Source organism: Somniosus microcephalus, chromosome 1, assembly GCF_052327205.1.
Source record: "Somniosus microcephalus isolate GS21.2 chromosome 1, FLI_Smic_1.0, whole genome shotgun sequence".
NCBI classification, from domain to species: domain Eukaryota; kingdom Metazoa; phylum Chordata; class Chondrichthyes; order Squaliformes; family Somniosidae; genus Somniosus; species Somniosus microcephalus.
Window position 1 is genome coordinate 453,233,425 of NC_140987.1, and position 14,272 is coordinate 453,247,696.

The following is a 14,272-nucleotide window of genomic DNA, read 5'->3' on the forward strand; positions in this document are numbered from 1 at the left end:
TATAGACCATTTGCAGCTGTCAAGTAAAGAAATCTTCCCATGCTGACAACACCCGACCTCCTTACCTGACGTGGTCCCCGAGCAGCAGGGAAGCAGCTGGCGAACTCTAAAAATCTAATGGTGAGCTTAAAATAGTTTTTAAGTGCCTGCCAACAAGCTGTTAATAATCTAAATTGCCATCCCTCGCCGCTTGGTGTCGGGTCTGTTCTGCGATGACACATCTGGGAGACCCGCGTCCAAACGTGCCTGCTGACTCCCTGAAAAATTCCCCCCAAAGCGTCTGATATACAGGTGGGAATATAACAGTAGCAGAATAATCTGTCTTTCAGCGATGTTGGTTGAGGGATAAAGGTTGGTCAGGACACCGGGGAGAACTCCCCTGATGATATTGGCAATGATGGAGTTGATATTGGGTCTGTCTGCAACTGTTTATCTGAGAGGCTATTTTCAAAACACTTGTTCACGCAATTTTTTTTTTCAACGGTGCAACTAAATTATTTAGTACTTCCCAGCGGTTGCTTCTGATGAGAAGAAATGTGTGCAAATAAAAAGCAATTTCAACAAGTTGCAAAATTCACGGATAAAACCATTTCTTTTTTCAATTTGAAAATTGCTGCTGGGATTGGAACTGCAAGAAACATGTAATATTCAGGATTGTACAAACCCCATGAGAATTTGGGATGCAGCTTACTCATGGGCGCGGAGTTTGACTTAACACCAGCCCGTTCGACAGGGAGCTGGTGTGGTTAATTAATTTAAGATGTTAGTTCACAATGATTGGCCAATTTGGAAATCATGGCAACCATTACAGCAATACTCACTGCACCACAAGTGCAAAAACTGTGTTGGTGAATTGGTTGCTCAAACTGAATTCATTTCATACCTGTAACCAACCAGCAGACACAGATTTAAGGTGATTGGCAAATAAAACAGAGGGGGAGATAAGGAGAATTTTTTTACGCAGCGAGTTGCTGTGATCTGGAATGCGGTGGAAGCTGATTCAATAGTAACTTTCAAAAGAGAATTATGTAAGTACATGAAGGGGACAAATTTGCAGGGAATGAGCAGGGGAAGTGGGACTAATTGGAGAGCTCTTTCAAAGAGTCGGCACAGACACGATGGGCCGAACGGCCTCCTGTATGATTCTAGATATGATTCTAGACATGTAGACTATTGCAGCATGCATGTTGGGGTCTTAGGGGGTCCCTAACATCATCCTCGGGTCTCGGAGAGTCATCAGATTTCTAACCGGTCTGTCATCAGTTTGTGGACTTAATTTATGTGTTAGTGCCACACTGCTGAACGCCAATTAAAAATATCTTCCACCTTGTAGATGACAGATCGAGAGAACCCAGGAGAGTGTTGATACTTGACGGGATTGCTGATACTACCAAATCTTCAGTGACTTACGCAAGTCTGAGTTTTAATGCAGTGAGTTTCTATACTGTTATCTTCTTTTCTTAGGCAGTCCCTCGGAACCGAGGATGACTTGCTTCCACACTAAAAATGAGTTCGCAGGTGACTGATGAGTCCAATGCGGGACCTACAGTCTCTGTCACAGGTGGGGCAGACGGTGGTTGAAGGGGCGGATGGGTGGGGTGCTTGGGTTGACGTGCGCTCCTTCCGGTGTTTGCGTTTGGTTTCCGCTTGCTCCCGGTGAAGAGACACGAGGTGTTCGGCGCCTTCCCGGATGCTTCTCCTCCACTTTGTGCGGTCTTGGGCCAGGGATTCCCAGGTGTCGGTGGGGATGTTGCACTTTTTCAAGGAGGCTTTGAGGGTGTCCTTGAAGCGTTTCCTCTGCCCACCTGGGGCTCTCTTGCCGTGTTGGAGCTCCGAGTAGAGCGCTTGTTTTGGAAGTCTCGTATCAGGCATGTGGACGATGTGGCCCGTCCATCGGAGCTGATTGAGCGTAGTCAAAGCTTCGATGCTGGGGATGTTGGCCTGAGCGAGAACACTGACGTTGGTGCACCTATCCTGCCAATGGATTTGCAGGATCTTGCGGAGGCAGCATTGGCGGTACCTCTCCAGTGCTTTGAGGTGCCTGATGTACATGGTCCTGCTGTTATGAATGAGTGGATAGTGACTACAAACTTTGTGTATTAAAAAGTTGTGCTGACCAGTTCAAGAAACGAAAAGACTTTCACAAACTCAGTTGACACCAAAATGCTTTACAGCCAATGAAGTACTGTTTGAAGTGTAGTCACTGTTGTAATGTAAGGAACGCGGCAGCCAATTTACGCACAGCAAGCTCTTGTCTGAAAGACAGCACCTCTGACAGTGCTGCACTCCCGCGGTACTGCACACTGGGAGAATCAGCCTAGATTACATGCTTAATTCTCTGGAGTGAACCCACAACCTGTGGCTGAGAGGTCAGAGTGCTGTCAACTGAATCATGGCTGACAGAAGGGTTTCATGGGTCTCAGGCTGTTTAGCTAATCTTTATATTGGCACCTTTAATATATTTTCATATCAATGTGAATCTTCTATAATTTACATATATGCAGAAAGGCATCAACATCTAGAACAATGTAATCACTCATGCATTGTTAGAATTTTATTCAATTCGTGATATTTTTAAACCACAAAAGAATGCTTAAGTTATGCAGGAACAGTTGGCTCCTCATCAACTACTATTACCCTTTCCTTGCCAGTGCTTGCTATCTCAACCTCTGAATCTTCTTGAACATCATTCTCTACCTCTCAACAGCAACAACTTGCATTTATATAGCTGTCAGATTGTCATATAAATCCAACTGGTTCACTAATGTCCTTTCGGGAATGAAACCTGCCGTCCTTACCCGGGCTGGGCCTATATGTGAATCCAGTCCCCTCACCAACATGGTTGATTCTTAGCTGCTCTCTGAAGATACTCCATTGTATCACCACCTCCTCATGGAGACTAGGGATGGGCAATAAATGACGGCTTTGCCAGCGATGCCCACACCCCGAGAATGAATATTAAAAACAAAGTCTAAAACAGACCCAGACATGAGGGGAGGAAAACCTCATACATACTAGATTGCTATATCTATGATTTATCACACCTGCTGTGCCATCCTCCAGTCTCCACAGGCCCAGCACTAGCCAAGTCTGACCAACTCTACAATAGACAAAAGCTCATCGAGCTGAAACGTTAACTCTGTTTCTCTCTCCACAGATGCTGCCTGACCAGCTGAGCATTTCCAGCATTTTCTCTTTTTATTTCAGCTCTACAATAGATTGTTCATAAGGCACTAATAGCTTACAGACTGAGGCTACCCCACCTAGCCCACGCTGCTATCGCCAATGAAATATCGGCTTTGCCTCTGAACACAAGAGCAGTGTGGATTGTGACAGGGTGAACCGGCCCATGGAAATTCCTGCTTGTAGTTCATTCTTTTTCCCATGGGATGTGGAATGTAATTTGCATATAGCTGCCAGTCTCACTGCTACCACCTTACTCGCTATATCTGTCCTAATATTTCTTTGTTTCAGCAATGGTTTTGTCATGCGATTAATCCAAGTTATATCGCTTCAGTCATACTAGAATGTTATCAATTTGTTGGTTTTATTAATATCAACAGAAAGTACAAGCAAGTTTATTTGTCTATAGATTTACAAGTCAGATATCCATCAGGGTCGACGAACTGCTAACCAATCCAGGTAGGTTCTCAGCATGGATAACCAAACAATTGCTGAAAGTGAGCCTATTGATATACCTCGAGGGACAATATTATATGACTTGCTCTGAACCTATCAATTCTGAGATTATTGTCGTGTGAGTAGATACAGAGAGAGTGTTTCCACTTGTGGGGAAGAACAAAACTAGAGGCCATCAATATAAGATAGTCACCAAGAAATCCAATAAGAACATAAGAACATAAGAAGTAGGAGCAGGAGTAGGCCATACGGCCCCTCGGGCCTGCTCCGCTATTCAATAGGATCATGGCTGATCCGAACCTAGACTCACATCCACTTCCCTGCCCTCTCCCCGTAACCCCTAATTCCCTTATCTGCTAGGAAACTGTCTATCTCCATTTTAAATTTATTTAATGTTGCAGCTTCCACAGCTCTCTGAGGCAGCAAATTCCATAGATTTACTACCCTCTGAGTGAAGAAGTTTCTCCTCATCTCAGTTTTGAAAGGGCAGCCCCTTATTCTAAGATTATGCCCCCTAGTTCTAGTTTCCACCCATCAGTGGAAACATCCTCACCGCATTCACCCGATCAAGCCCCCTCACAATCTTATATGTTTCGATAAGATCGCCTCTCATTCTTCTGAACTCCAATGAGTAGAGTCCCAACCTACTCAACCTTTCCTCATACGTCAACCCCCTCATCTCCGGAATCAACCGAGTGAACCTTCTCTGAACCGCCTCGAGAGCAAGTATATCTTTTCTTAAATATGGAAACCAGAACTGCACGCAGTATTCCAGGTGTGGCCTCACCAATACCCTGTATAACTGCAGCAAGACTTCCCTGTTTTTATACTCCATCCCCCTTGTAATAAAAGCCAAGATTCCATTGGCCTTCCTGATCACCTGCTGCACCTGCATACTAACTTTTTGTGTTTCATGCACCAGGACCCCCAGATCCCTTTGTACTGTAGCACTTTGCAGTTTCTCTCCATTTAGATAATAACTTGCTCTTTGATTTTTTTCTGCCAAAGTGCATAACCTCACACTTTCCAACATTATATTGCATCTGCCAAATCTCTGCCCACTCACTTAGCCTGTCTATGTCCTTTTGCAGGTTTTTTATGTCCTCCTCACTCACTGCTTTCCCTCCCATCTTTGTATCGTCGGCAAACTTGGATATGTTGCACTCGGTCTCTTCCTCCAAATCGTTAATATAGATTGTAAAGAGTTGGGGTCCCAGCACTGATCCCTGCGGAACACCACTGGTTACTGATTGCCAGCCCGAGAACGAACCATTTATCCCAACTCTTTGTTTTCTGTTAGATAGCCAATCTTCCACCCATGCCAGTATATTAGCCCCAATCCCGTGATATTTTATCTTGATCAGTAATATTTTGTGTGGAACCTTGTCAAATGCCTTTTGGAAGTCCAAATACACTACATCCACTGGTTCCCCTTTATCCACCCTGTATGTTACATCCTCAAAGAATTTGAGCAAATTTGTCAAACATGACTTCCCCTTCATAAAACCATGCTGACTCTGTCCAATTAAATTATGTTTATCCAAATGCTCTGTTACTGTTTCCTTAATAATGGACTCCAACATTTTGCCAACCACAGATGTAAGGCTAACTGGTCTATAGTTTCCAGCTTTTTGTCTACTTCCCTTCTTAAATAAGGGTGTTACATTAGCAGTTTTCCAATCTGCCGGGACCTTTCCTGAGTCCAGGGAGTTTTGGAAAATAATCACCAATGCATCCACAATCCCTACCGCCACTTCTCTCAAGACCCTAGGATGTAGACCATCAGGTCCGGGGGATTTATCCGCCTTAAGTCCCATTATTTTACTGAGTACCATCTCCTTAGTGATTTTAATCATGTTTAGCTCCTCCCCCCCCCCCATTGCCCCCTGTTTGTCCAGTGTTGGGATATTTTTAGTGTCCTCTACTGTAAAGACTGATACCAAATATTTGTTCAGCGTCTTTGCCACCTCCATGTTCCCCACCACTAGTTTCCCAGTCCCATCCTCTAAGGGACCAACGTTCACTTTAGCCACCCTTTTTCTTTTTATATAGCTGTAGAAACTCTTGCTCTCTGTTTTTATATTTTTTGCTAGTTTACTTTCATAATCTATCTTCCCTTTCTTAATTAATCCTTTAGTTATTGTTTGCTGGCTTTTAAATGCTTCCTAATCTTCTATCCTCCTGTTAAGTATGTGTATTGTATTGAACAATTAACACAAAGACTTAAACGTATAACTCAAACAGGCCTTTACTGGTTGGAGGTAGGGACTGCACATAGGTCTTTACTTCATGCCCACAGGCGGGAACTGAGGGGGATCAGTACCCACAGTACTATTTATACCCCTATGGCCAGGAGTGGTACTGCGTATCACTACGCCCAACAAGTAGTGCAGTCCTGTCCATAGGTTCAAAGTAGCACACATATTACATACACAACATTCCTCCCTTCCTAGCTTTACAGTCATCTCCCCATTTAACATAACGTAATAACATATATACATATATAACTTCAGGTTTACATAACAGAATAACATAGATACATAGATAACTTCATGTCAAAACAGATCACAGATTCAGTCTCTGCGGAAAACAGTTCACAGATTCAATCTCTGTGGTGTAGTCGGTTCACGTTGCTGGAGTGACTCATTCAATAGTCCTTCCATGGATTTAACAGTTTGAACTTCCGAACTGAATTGGCTCCGTTCGGAGGGACCACGTGTGTGATCTGGTAGAGGTGATAATGGTTCAGATGGGTCATCTTCTGTTTTTACTTTTCCTTTTCTGCTTCTTGGAGACTCTCTGGGCTCCATTGTCAGCTGCCACAGCTGCCAGCTGCATGCGCAGTTCCTCCTTCTCTTCCTCCTGTTTCCGTCGTAGAGCCAGCTTCTCCCGATGTTCCGTAGACTTTTGGTGCTCCTCCATGATTTCTGCACTTTGGGAGTCGAAGTTACAAGCTGGGCAGGACAGGACATCGTAATATTCGGTGTCGTCCTGAGCTAGACCAGTGAGAGGGTCGTCTATTTCCTCCATACCCAGCTGGACGTTAGCCAGCTCTTGTTCCAAATCCAGACATCTTTCCTGAAGAGACTTCTTCATGTGTACCTCTGCATCCAGCTTTTTCTGGGCTTTCAGCAAGTCGTTTACTAGTGACCTCATTTGTGATTTTAATACTTCAACTTCCTTTGGAGATTGATTGATCGGACTATGCAATCCCTCTACCGGAGCAGCTGTTTCAGCGGTCTGTTGTTCTACGTTGACGTGAGTCAGCGTACTTTTGGCATCCAATGGCTGCTCTGTTGCAGTCATCTCAGTCTGTGTTGCCACCTCAGCTCTTCCAATAACCTTTGAGAGCTCCGAACCCCTTTCGTTTGAATATTGAAGTTCATGTTCAAGTTTTTCCCATTTCAGAGTCCTGTCCTTCAGCATATGCAGGAGTTGGCTGACCACAGTACTATTTATACCCCTATGGCCAGGAGTGGTACTGCGTATCACTACGCCCAACAAGTAGTGCAGTCCTGTCCATAGGTTCAAAGTAGCACACATATTACATACACAACACCTCCCACTAGATTTGGCTACTTTATATGCCCTTGTTTTCAGTCGGATACTATCCTTTATTACTTTACTAAGCCACGGATGGCTGTCTTTTCTTTTACTCCCCTTTTTCCTCAGTGGAATATATTTATTTTGAAAGATGTGAAATATCTCCTTGAATGTAGACCACTGCTCTTGTACCATCTTACACTTTAATCTGTTTTCCCAGTCCACTTTAGTCAATTCTACTCTCATACCTTCATAGTCTCCTTTATTTAAGCTCAGTACGCTGGTTTGAGATCCAACTCTCTCACCCTCAAACTGAATTTGGAATTCAACCATATTATGGTCACTCATTCCAAGGGGATCCTTTACTAGGACATTTTTTATTAATCCTGTCTCATTACACAGGACCGGATCTAAGATTGCTGCCCCCTGGTTGGTTCAGTTACATACTGCTCAAGGAACCCATCCCTAATACACTCTATGAACTCTTCCTCAAGGCTGCCATGCCCAATTTGATTAGTCCAGTCAATATGAAAGTTAAAATCCCCCATGATTATAGCTGTTCCCTTATTACAAGCCCCAACTATTTCCTGATTTATACACCGACCAACAGAGTTGCAACTGTTAGGAGGCCTATAGACTATGCCCACTAGTGACTTTTTCCCCTTATTATTCCTTATCTCCACCCAAACTGTTTCACTATCCTGATCCTTTGACCCAATATCATTTCTGACTATTGCAGTGATTCCATCCTTGATTAACATAGCAACCCCACCGCTCTTTCCTTCCTGTCTGTCCTTCCTAATTGTCAAATACCCTTGTATGTTTAGTTCCCAGTCATGATCATCTTGCAGCCATGTTTCCGTAATGGCCACCAGACCATATCCATGTGTAGTTATTTGTACCGTCAACTCGTTTATTTTGTTACGAATGCTGCGTGCATTCAGATAAAGAACTTTCAAATATGTTTTCTGACAATTTATTCCTGCTTTTACCCCCTTTACTACTTTACCATTATACATTCTGTCCCTTCCTGACACACTCTGGTTTTTAATTCCCCCACTGCTACCTTGCTCTATTGCCTTCTCCGCTGTCATTTTTATTTTTTGCTCTCTTAAAACCTCCCCCGACTAATTAGTTTAAAGCACTCTCTACAGCCCTAGTTATTTAATTCGCCAGGACTCTAGTCCCAGCACTGGCCAAGTGACGTCCGTCCCAATGGAACAGCTCTCTCCTGTCCCAGTACTGATGCCAGTGTCCCAAGAAGCAAAACCCATTTCTCCCACACCAGTCTTTGAGCCACGCATTTAACTCTCTAATTTTATTTACCCTAGCCAAATTTGCACGTGGCTCAGGTAGCAATCCAGAGATTATTACCCTTGTGGTTCTGCTTTTTAATTTGGCCCCTAGCTGCTCAAACTCCCTCAGCAGAACCTGTTTCCTTGTCCTATCTATGTCGTTGGTACCAACATGGACCACGACAACTGGATCCTCCCCCTCCCACTCCAAATTTCTCTCCAGCCCAGAGGAGATGTCCTTAACCCTGGCACCGGACAGGCAACACAGCCTTCAGGACTCTCGTTCTCGGCTGCAAAGAACCCTATCTATCCCCCTAACGATACTATCCCCTACCACTACAACATTTCTTTTATCTCCCCCCACTTGAATGGCCCCCGCTCCACGGTTCTGTGGCCGGGTTGCTCATCCTCCCTGCAGTCCCCGTTCCCATCCTCACAGGAAGTAAGAGCCTCGAACCTGTTGGGCAAGAGCAAGGGCTGCGGCTCCTCCAACACTACCTCCTGGATCCCCGTACCTGCCTCACTTCTAGTCACACCATCCTGACCCTGGCCACGGACTACATCTGAATTAATTAATCTAATTGGTGTGACTACCTCCTGATACAGAGTCCAGGTAACTCTTCCCCTCCCTGATGTGTCTCAGTGTTTGAAGCTCGGACTCCAGCTCTTCAACACGGAGCCGGAATTCCTCGAACAGCCAACACTTACTGCAAATGTGATCACCGTGAGCATCAATGGTCTCCACCAACTCCCACATATTGCAGCAGTAACACATCACCTGCACTCCCATTCTATGTAATTAATTGAATTTGTTAATATTATTTTTAAATACTCTCTGCACCGATTCTAGATGATGAATATCGCACCTTAGAAACTATGGCCTAGAAATTCATTGACGCCACTTTTGGGGCGCTAAAGTGGGGCGTCCGCTAAAGTTTGCGGCCGCCGCCAAATCTAGGCCACTTCTCCGATATTCATGAGCTTCGCCCTACTAGTTCGGGCGAGCGCTAAAACTGCTGCTGGACGCCTCTCTTTGGGCGCTAAGCCGGAGGTGGTGATCGATAGCGCCGAGGCCGGGCGCAGCGCAGGTGCGCCCATTTCGTGACTGACAGCAGACACCCTGGCGCCGGCCAGCTCTTAAGGGGGAAGGGTCGACTGTGTCTGCTGCCACGCCCTGGATAGTGGAGCCCTCCAGCTAGGCCTGAACACTGCTGCTGGACCCAAATAGCGCCTGAAGACATGGAGAAGGCCCGTGAACATGCGCAGCGCTTCTCAGAGCGTGATCTGAGTGTGCTGCTTGCTGCTGTGGAGAAGAGGCGCCATGTTTTGTACCCGGACAATGGCAAGAAGGCGACGGTCCGCGTCTACAGGAGAGCCTGGAGGCATGTCGCCAGCAAGCTGTCAGCCAACAGCGACGTCCCCAGGACCGGTGCCCAATGCCGCAAAAAGTTAAATGACCTCTCACGCATTGTCAGGGTGAGTACCCTTTCCAATGACCTCCTCATCCTTGCATGTGCACCTCGCATTATGGGCAAAGGGACATGAAAGCTCTAATGGCCAGCCTTCATCCAGCAGCTATGGCACAGGCATGAGCATCAATTGCACATTCTGCACTGAACACACTGGCCAAGCTATTCCACCATGGGAGGCATTGCACACCAGATCATGGCGACACACTGGCCAGGCTATTCCACCATGGGAGGCAGTGCACACAAGATCACGGCGACACACTGTACTTAGAGGCCATCCTTTCTCTTGCAGGCCAAGCTGGCGAATAATCGCAAGAGCCGGACTGCGACCGGGGGAGGACGACCCCATATCCAGCCACTCACCGACCTGCAACATCGCGTGGAGTGCCTCATGGGTGGCCGGGTGATTGGGCCCGTTGCATGTGGAGATGCCGACCCTGTTCTGGGCAGCAATGGTAAGGACATCACCTTTTGCACCTCTCTCGTCCCACTTGCGCATCAGATCTACATCCTTTGCCACTGTCCGACCAATGCGCTGAATGCCACCACTCATGCATCCTGCACTGACGCCCTCTCCTCACTCTAAAGCTACTCTTGTGCCTTCCTGCTTTCAGATGGTCAAGAGGAGGTCCCTCAACTTGCCAGTGACAGACCCTCTGAGGAGGAGCAGGAGGAGGAGCAAGAGGAAGGCGGCCCATCAGGGGAACCCGCAGCCGCGGCCACCCAGGCCAATGTAGGGGACACGTCTTCCCTGGAGGGCAGCGTGGCGGAAGTGTCGAAGGGGAGGGGAGCTCCTGGGACCTGCGTGCTGCAGAAAGGTGGGAGGGGGGTGGAAGCTCGGCGGCCTTCTCCCCAGAGGGGGGATGCGTCGGAGGGGAGTCCAATTGCTGGGCCCAGCGGTCTCCAGCAACGCAGGAAGGGTCGGCCAGCTCGGCGGCCTTCTCCCCAGAGGGAGAGTCCGGCCTCCAGTCAGGAGATGCTCTTCGCCGAGGAGATGGAACGCCTCGAAGACTTGTCCGCGGACTCGGAGCGCCGGCACACGGAGCTCATGGCGGCAGTGGCACGGTTGCCTGAGTCCATCGATTCTCTCTCTCGTAGTGTGGCCAAGTTCGGGCCCTTAGAGGCCACCAGTCGGGCGGAAGACCGGGCAGATCTGTCAGCGACTGGCCAGGTGATTAGTGGTGCCGTCCAGTCACTGTCTGCTCTGCTGCGGTCAGTGAACAGGTCAACACGGGCACTCATTGCTGCCACACTCGCTGTGTCAGCCAGGCATCGCCAGGGCACCCGGCACGCTGCAGCAGCGCAGCGGTCTGTCCCTCGGCAGATTGGTGCGCATGCTGCAGTGCTGGCCCGGGCGAGTGCCAGTGTCTCAGGTGACCAGCGAGCGCCTGCCATCCGCCAGCTTGCCGCCATTCCTCCAGCCGCCACTGCCACTCCCCCAGTGGAGCTGCCAGGAGCTGCTGCAGCGACTGATGCTGGCCAGCCACAGCTGCAGCAATCAACAGCCGCCCGCTCGACGGCCAGACCTCGACTAGGCTGACCCCCAAGGGCATCTGCTGTCATGACATGTGCCCCTCAGGAGCCTGCCCCCAGCCTTGCAGCAGCCAATGGCCTTACTTTGAGGTGGAGCAGCAGGGCGGGCAGGGGCCACCCAAAGATGGCCAAGGCATCGCCCTAGCGGGCCAAATAGTCGAATGTGTGGCCATTTGTGTTTGTTTCTTGAGGCCGAGAATTGGATGTTTGTTTTTTGAAGGCCGATGATGTGATGTTTGTTTTTGACGTAGGCCACGAATGATGGCCATTTTAGTTGCCCTCTTTTGTTAATCCTCTCCAGGTTGTGGGAGCGAGTAATGTGTTTGAGTGTTTTTTGGGGGTTTCGTCTGTTTTTGGTTTTCATGTGGGAAGGGCCCAGAGTTTGTACAATAAAGCATTTTATTTATTCACATTGTCCATGGTTGATCTTTGAAGTGTTTGTTGCCTTAACCGGCTGAGGGCTTGCGGAGCGGCTGCAATCATGTTCTATCATTGGCACAAGCCATTCCCTGACAGGGGGCCGACAAGTGATGTTCAATAAGCTGCCGACGGGCGGCGTTTGGACCTTGTGCGTCCCTCCTGGGCTGGTACTCCTCGTCCTCGTCGTCCTCATGCTCCTCCTGCTCCTCCTCCTGAGGTGGTGGTCCAACGTGAGGTGGCAGTGCCTGAGTCCTGCGGATAGCCAGGTTGTGCAGCATGCAGCAAACGACGACGAATTGGGAGACTCGATCCTGCGAATGCTGGAGGGCTCCCCTGGAGCGATCGAGACAGCGGAACCGTTGCTTGAGCACGCCGATTGTTTGTTCTATGAGATTCCTCGTCGCTTGATGGCTCTCGTTGTATGCCTCTTCAGCAGGGGTCGTGGGCGCGCGGAGCGGGGTCATGAGCCAGGTACACAAAGGATAGCCTTTGTCCCCGATAAGCCATCCTCTTGGGGGAGGCTGTGCCTGGAACATGTCAGCCACAGTTGTCTGTCGCAGGATAAAGGCATCGTGGCTGCTGCCTGGAAAGCAGGCATTGACAGCTAGGATGCGCTGCCTGTGGTCACACACCAGCTGTACATTGAGGGAATGGTAGCCCTTCCGGTTGTGGTACTCCTCGGCATGCTCAAGAGGTGCCCGCAAAGCCACATGCGTGCAGTCAATGGCGCCCTGCACCATGGGGAAGCCCGCTATTCTTGCAAACCCCACTGCACGCTGCTGCTGCTTGTCCAGGGTCATGGGGAAGGAGATGAATTGATGTCTCCTTCTGAAAGGGGCTTCGGTCACCTGGTGGATGCAGCAATGCACGGCGAACTGGGAGATGTTAGCGATGTCCCCAGTAGCGGATTGGAAGGAGCCGGAGGCATAGAAGTTGAGAGCCACCGTCACCTTCACTGCCACCGACAGGGACGTCCTGCGCATCAGCTGTGGCTGCAGATCTCTCTGAAGCAGCCGGCAGATGTCTGCAACCACCTCCCTTCGGAATCGCAGCCTCCTAACACACATCGCGGCAGACATGGTCAGATAGGAGGTCTGCTGGCGGTATACCCTGCGTGGGTAAGGCCTCAGTTGGCGATGCCTGTTGACCCCTCTGCGTCTAGCCAGGGCTGCCACTCTCTCTCGGCGTCTGTAAGTCCTTCTGGCATAAGGCTGAAATTCTGCGTTGCCACCCAATGCAGCCCCCATTATATGCTGGCAAACACTGAGCTCTGAATGAAGGCAAAGATAATTGGTAAGCTCTGGCCTGAGCCAAAAATACCTGTCCAAGTGTTGGTCCAAACCAGTAAACTCTCCTCCTTGGTCTCTGTCCAAAAAACCGTTGCTCAAGAGTGAATGCTGCAAAATGGCTGGCCTTTATACTGCTGGGTAAGTGCCCTTTAATTTGCGCTCCCCGCGGCCCGGCTGGCCTGTGTACCGTTCCACTTCACAGTCGCTCGGGCCGCCCAGCACACAATGGGCCGGCGTGAGTGACGTTCCGGTTTGGGGCGCACAAAGGGCGTTGCACTATTAAATGACGTCATGATCTGCGCGCGCTAAGACTTTGCGCCGGCGCTAAATGTGTCCTGAAGTTGGGGAGAGGCGCAGATCGCGCTGCGCCCGGGTGATAAGCGCCTAGCGCTCGAGATCTACTCCCCCTAAGGCGCTAACGGCTGGCGCGCCCAACTGAATTTCTAGGCCTATAAACCAGAGTTTAAGCTTAAAGAGAGAGAAATACTCACCAACCAATCACTTACCTGCTTTCTGGTGACGTCACACTTCGATTTCTTTTTATCTCTCTCCTTCCCTCTGTGTTCCGAGTTCGGAGACTGGTCTCGGGAGCCTTTTGTAGCCCCGCTCTGCCGCTGAAACACCTACCGACCTGGTCTCTGCAGCTTTTATAGCCCCGCTCTACCGCTGAAACACCCACCAATGCTCTGAGGCCTTACCTGGGTCTCAGGAGCCTTTTGTAGCCCCGCTCTGCCGCTGAAACACCCTTCTTTACCCCAGAGAGTGGTGAGAATGTGAACTCGCTACCACAGGGAGTGTTTGAAGCGAAATGCATAGATGCATTTAAGGGGAGGCTAGTCAAGCACATGAGGGAGAAGGGAATAGAGGGTTATGCTGATAGAGTAAGATGAGGAAAGACGGGAGGAGGCTCGAGTGGAGCATAAACGCCGGCTGTGATGAAATATTCCATTCATCACTCATCAGTATTTCTCTGCCTGTGACTGTGGTTGGTTTCAGTTTCATTTCCATTGTATTGTACTGTGTGTAGGGCTCCGCCCATACCTGGCTCCTATGTAAGCTGGCCCAGCCTGCAGCACATCCAGTA